The 6,863-nt window shown below is 37.8% G+C and overlaps 1 pseudogene; it reads left to right on the forward strand.

Annotated features, from left to right (window-relative positions):
- Positions 1–225: 225 nt before the first annotated feature.
- Positions 226–3,500, forward strand: LOC109117676 (annotated as a pseudogene).
- The last annotated feature ends 3,363 nt before the right edge of the window (positions 3,501–6,863 follow it).

A 6,863-nucleotide genomic window follows, 5' to 3' on the forward strand; every position in this document is an offset into this window, starting at 1 on the left:
AACAATGTCCAAATTAAAGGAGTCTTTTATAGCTGGCAACCAAGGACAAGCTCATGCTTCCATCTTCCTTGATATGAATTAAGTAGTGAATTTCAATTTTTAAAGAGAAAAACTACACAATAGACTATCATGATCTCATCATTGAGCAAGCACAGGGGTACAGAAGCAGATTGCAAGTTAGATTAAAATTCAATTTTGGGAATCCATCAGGAAATGTTTATCCTTATGGTTAGGGCCACAGTACAGCATGTCCTGTCCTTTGCTTTTAACCACAAGGTGAGAAATGTCCTGTCCTTTGATCTCAACCACAAGGTATGCTATGTGCTGGTTAATTTATCACTTTGAATGAGCAGTCCAAGGAGGAAAAGGGATAAAGTTCAGGCACAGGCTATTGGGGGGGGTGTTGTTCTGGTTAACTCTTAGTTCAGTTTTGTTATTCTTAAAGCCCTGAGATGCCTCCAAAATACTCTGAACCTTCTAAGGCTTTATTAATACAGTATTTTATTAAATTAAATTACATAACTATGGGAGACAGCATATTTAGGGTTTAAAGCTTAGAAAAACGAATTTGTAGAAGGTTTTCTGACTTTATCTGAAATTTGCAGTTTGTCACAATTTGCTAATTCTCCTGGAATATAAACCCCATGAATTCAGGGGTCCACTGTAAACTGTATAATAAAACTGACCAGAAAAGATGAAGAAAATCACTACATATAATTTAAAGAACTAAACTTACAGGAAGACATAACAAGTGTAAACATATATACTGTGCATATCAAAGCACTGAAATTCATAAAACCAATACTACAAATACAAAAGATTAAGTAAACACTAAAACTCTCATAATGGAACACCTCCATACAACACATTGACAAATACATTCAATCAAATAAAAAATTAGCAAGGAAATAATGAGCTGTAACTGACATAGTAACATGAACTTTTTTTCTTTGAGACACATGTCTTCCTGAGGCCTAAGGCATAAACAGCTTTCACCATCTCTCTTCCCAGATGACTGAAGAGAATATGCAAATATTAAAACCAGGTGGGCTGGAGTCCAGTTTTCTTTCTCCAAGAAAGGGGACAATAACCTAAAGATAGCTAGTAGATAAACCAAGTGTAAAGCTCTGCAGTTTCTCTTTGTGTTTCCCCTCCCCTCTGTTCCTTGGCCAACTATAAATGTGGAGATAGTGATTTGAGACAAATGGACCCCTCCATCTCCTCTGCAACTGCTTTGAATTAATCTTTTTTTTCCTTTTTACCCAAATATATGGCTTCTTTTGATTTGGTCAGCAGTGAACAAATGAAACTAAGCATGTAAAAAAAATAAAAGAAAGAAACTAAGCATGTGAGTCTAAGTAGCTGAAAACAGAGATAACCCCCACACCTGTGAACAAAAAGACACAATATATATCAACAAAGTATTCTACTATACAAAGACTATACACAATCTCAGAGGTATATGGAACATTCTCCAAAATAGATACACACTAGTCTGTAAGACCTAAAGTCTCACTTCCACTCCAAGGAGCTTGAACAATTGAAAGGGCCTTCACAATGCTGAGTCCTATAGCCCAACAATGACTCTGGATGCAAGACCCAGGGCCTTACTTTTAGGAGCCTTGAACAGTCCAAAGGGCCTCCAAGATGCTGGGACCTATAGCTCAGCGAGGCTCCGGGGGCTCGACGGAGGAACGAGAGTAACCCGGGAAGGAACACACCAGGCTTGTTGATAAATAGACCTTTATTAGTCTGGCCAGATGGCACTCTCAGAACTGAGCAGCTCAGAGAGGTGCAACACAGGGGTTAGCACCGTTTTTTAAAGGCAAGGGAAGAGGATTGCAAGCACAGCAAGTGGGCCAGGGGTCAGAGGGTCGGTTTTCTGTTATCTGTCTAAAGGAGTCAGCTATATGGTGCACCTGGCCTTTCATCTCCAGACCTCAGGCTGTTCTGTTCTAATGAGGCCTGGAGTCACTATCTTGTTTGCCTATACCAGGATTCCATACACTCTGTTCTAATTTTATCTTGGAGCTGGGTAGAAAGAAATGTGTGCTGCTATATGCTGGCTAACTAGGGGTTATGTAGCGGTTAGAGTCCCACAAGTGTATGCAGCCTGCCTAAATAAATACAAAAGAATCTAAATTATCCCATGTATACTAGCAAGCCATAGCACATCCAAACTTGAAATCAATCACAGAAGAATCCACAGAAATTTTATAAATTCTTGAAAAAGAAATACTCCTGAATTCTCAGTGGGTCACAGAAAAAAATCAGAAATTAAATAATTCCAAGAAACAAATGATAATACCAGTATAACATGCCAAAATACTACACAATACAAAGAAAATATTCCTGGAAGGGAAGTTTATTGCTTTGGAGCTTCACCTTAGAAAAACATAGTGAGCTCAAATAAACAAAATAATGATACTGCTCAAGTTACTAGAAAAAGAAAAACAGTCTAAGCCAAAATAAGGAGGGAAATCATGAAGATCAGAGCAGATATTCAGAAAATTGAAACTAAAAAGACAAATCACAGAATCAATGAATTGAAGAGCTGGTTCTTTGAAAGAATAAACAAAATAGGCAGATCCTTAGTGAAACATGCCAAAGGAATGATACAAAATACCCCTACACATACAATGAGAAATGAAAAAGACAGTCAAAACAGGCACCACTGAAAGGTGAAGGCCAGAATCACAGTGATGGTTTTGGCCAGAACAGTGGGAACAGTCACAGTGAATACAAGTCTGAATGTTATTTGCTGGAGGATGCAGGTGGCTGTGTTGGGATGGCCAATGAAGAGCAAGGCACAGAGAAAGTATGGGAGGAGGGAGGTGAGCAGGGTATAACAGAGAGCCCTGTTGATGACCTTGAGTATAGGAGTGTCTTGGTGTCTCACAAAGAGCCCCAAAACCACAGCTGTGAGAACAGAGAAACACAGAGCTATTCCTAGGCCTTCAGGATTACAAAACCAGGACAATCAATCAGGTGTTTAGTGGTGTCAGGAGCCTCTAATTTTGTCATTCCCTTCTGCTCCGCTCCCTGATCCAAATTATTCTCTGTGCAGTATGGAGTGGAAGCTTTCCTCCCTTTGTTGACACAGATGCACACTCTGAACATGGCCACATCATCCTCTTGTGCAACAAGAGCTCACTCACTGCCTTCTACTGTGCCCGGGAATACTTGGACTTCCTGGCCCTGGTGAGCTTCACTGTGGCTTTCCTAGCCAAAATCCTGCCTGACGCACTCAATGAGGCCAAGTTTCTGATGTTCAGCCTGCTGGTGTTCTGCAATGTGTGGGTCACCTTCCTGCCTGTGAACCACAGCACCAAAGCGAAGGTTATGGTCACCATGGAGGTCTTCTCCATTTTGGCCTCCAGTGCAGGGCTCCTGGGTTGCATGTTTGCCCCCAATGCTACACTATTTTGTTAAAACCAGAAAGAAATTCTCTGCATGGGTTCAGAGCCAAAACACATTCTAGCAAAAATAAAAATTATTAGTTAATAAATACATTTTGCATGAGCTATATATTGTCTCTGCTCAAATCTGCAACCGTTTTTGTGTTAGAAGTTAGACTAAACCATAACATTTACTTCAATATTCAAAAGGACTTTATTTTTTTCTATTTATAGTCTTAATGTTAACATTACCTGTAACAATCAACTGTATACTTTGAATTTTATTCTGAAAATTTGTTGGTTTATAAGTTTTTCAGTAAATCCTTATATTTTTGTTTTAAAAGCAACAAAAAAAATCTATAAGATGATTAGTAACTACTACCTAAAACTGAAGAATATGAAGAAAGGGCCAAATTTTCTAGAAAAATATGAATTACCTAAACTGAAAAAAAGACAAAAAAATCTGAACAATCAAATTAGTGAGGTAGAAGTGTCACTGGGTTGTGTCTGAAGGTCCCTGAGGCTGAAATGATTAATTTGTCCCACCATTTAAAATAAATTTGCAGGTTCGTTGACTCTAATTAAAAAAAAATATTTAGGATGAATCAGTAAATGAGGTATAAGAACATTTTAGTAGATAGATATAGGCCACATTCAAGAGTAGAGTGTGGGTGCTCAGAGAAATGAGACAAGTTATAAGAAAAAGGAGGTCACTTTTTTAGAAGCTGTCTTCAAGATGAGTGATCTAGGATATATTCTGTCTGTCTCCCAATTTACAGTGCAAAGTATCCTTATGGGGTTGAAATGGAGATATGTGGAATTAAGTTAAGACATGATTTCTCCAATGCAGTAGCTTTCTGGGCTGGACGAAAGGTTAATTTGTAGGTGAATGGGTTTTAGTGTGCAGTACTTTACAAGATATTGGAAAGGGCCTTGAGCAATGTAATATTCTTTGTAAGAATGAAGCAGGAAGGTCATCCACTAGGGTGGCCTCCAGATGTAGGAAAAGAGTTTGTCTTGAAGCTGTAGTTTTTCTTAAAAATACATTTTAAAATCTTGATTTCCTAATCTCCTTTCTACCTAGTTTTATTTGTTTTGTCCTACCTCAGGAGTAGTAATAAAATACCTACTGACAAAGAAAAGCCCAGGTTGTGATGGATTCATGTCTTTGACACCTTAGGGAAGATGTAATATTAATGCTTCTCAAAATCATTAATGGAATTAAGAGGGAAGGAGTATCCAAACTCATTCATGGAAGCTAACATTACCCTAAATCTGAAATCAGGCAAGGACCTAAACAAAAATGAAAAGTACAGAATAATCCTTTTTTTTTTTTTCTTTTTATTGAGTTTATTGGTACAATCTAGGTATACAGTGCAGTTACATTTATTATTGGGATCCTGTACCTTTACATGATAGGTCTTGATTCTCATTTTTCCCCTTGTCCCTGCCCTCCCTTCACCCCCTCCTCCCCTCCCCATTTACAAACACTTTATTTCCATTTTTTCATTTTCTCATATTTTTTCCTCTCCCTCATTACCTTTCCCCCCTTCCCATTTTCCCTACACCTTTAGCCCTTTACTTCCTATTTTACATTATTAATTATCTCATTAGGATCTTGTGTACTGTTATAGTTTTTCACACCAGAGAATCTCAGAATAATCTCTTTAATCAACAAAGATATAAAAATTCTCAATAGGATACTGGCAAATATAATACAGTAACTGATTAAAAAGATGATATATCAATATTATAGACAGCCTAGTTAGATAAAATTTAATAAGCAGTTAGACAGGGCCCTTGAGAGAGTCAAGGCAAAAGTGAATAATGCACAAATTATGTGGCTGTAGGCACATCTTTTGAAGGTCAGGCCATAAGATAAAAATGTAATTGGTACAGATGATACTGTAATAGTGCAGGTTATTGTGTAAAATGGGGAAAAATTTAAAAGCATACACCTTGTAGTAAGTAGTAAGTAGCTATGTTTATTGAAGGTTACGGGAATGATAGAAGCAGCAACAGTCAAAAAAGAGAAGAGAGCTGATAGCTCAGGTTTATAAATTTAAAGGTCATACATATTTGACTTTAGGTGCCTCCCACTGAGTCACCCTTGGTTCCCTTGCTCTGCCACATAGGGCATGGTGATCTCTTTGGCTATTGTCATTGTATTTCTTAGGATAATGGAAGCAGGAATTAACTTTGGGTGCTGTTTAGGGTTACATGGAGTGCAGGAAGTGACTCACTCAGCTCTTTTGTTTCTAATAATGCTATAGTCACACAGATGAGTGACCAAAACAACTGGACCCATGTTTTTCCCAAAATACCTTTGTTCTTTCCTTGTAAACTTCCTATGTGACCTTCTTTCCTATTGTTTTCTTAGAGATAGTTGAGCTAGTTAAAAATATTAGAGGCAGTAAGATAGGGCTAGGTCTTCGTGAGAATCAGAAGAAAGTTGAAACACACCACACAATTGACTGGAGACACATCGGCTGAAAATCAGGCTTTAAGATAAAGAATTACATATTTTTTTCAAAGAATAGTGAGCCTAATGAAGTCTAGATAAACATCAACCACCCTGGTGGGTGAACAGATATCTTTGGACCCACCACTTCCTAGAGAATCTTAGTTCTTTCTGTCCACTCTTATTACATTACTTGTTTTCCAATTGGACTAACATTACCTAAGTGAATATACTTGTAAACTTATTAGATGTCCATGGATGTGCCCCACTTTGTACCCATATGGGTTTCACGCTATGAAACTCCTCTGTAAAGTGCAGTTCCCCTGACTACCCACTTAGGACCCCTCCTGCCCCTCAGGTACTTTACTATCAATAAATATCTTCCTACTCTTAACTTCTGTTGTTCCTAAGAGTCATTCTTTGATTTTTAGTGAACAAGAACTCAGCATATTATACATTTAATAGGTTGGGAGATACAGCATTTCATATTTCATCTCTGGTATTATTTCCTGTAACATTATCAATATTAGCCAAATAGCTACATTTGTGATCTCATAGGTTTATCATAGTATGACCCAAATGGTACCTACATTGTTTCTTTTGCTACATAAATTACCCCTCACAAAGTGACTCCATGATAACCCAATTTTGGGACCCTTCCTGTCTCTCAGGATCTATTTCTCAATAAATATTTGCTTCTCTTAACCTCCATTGCTCCTTGAAATTCATTTATTTTTTTCCTTTGGTACCAGGGATCAAATTCAGGACTTGGCACTTGCAAGGCAGGTGGCAGTGCCAGTATGCTAAATCCTGGGCTCTGAAATTCATTCTTCATTTTTTTCAGATATGGAATCAGCATATCAGACAACTGGTGTATTTGGAGTTATAGCTCTCCTATATCATCATGACTACATAGGCTTTACCCATGGGAGGTAAGGAAGGTTAAAAATACTCAAACAAGAGTAAACATGGTGGAGCAGTGTTCCAGCAACTCAGCTTCTATA

Source organism: Fukomys damarensis, unplaced genomic scaffold, assembly GCF_012274545.1.
Source record: "Fukomys damarensis isolate Sample0158 unplaced genomic scaffold, DMR_v1.0_HiC HiC_scaffold_39, whole genome shotgun sequence".
In the NCBI taxonomy this organism is placed as follows: domain Eukaryota; kingdom Metazoa; phylum Chordata; class Mammalia; order Rodentia; family Bathyergidae; genus Fukomys; species Fukomys damarensis.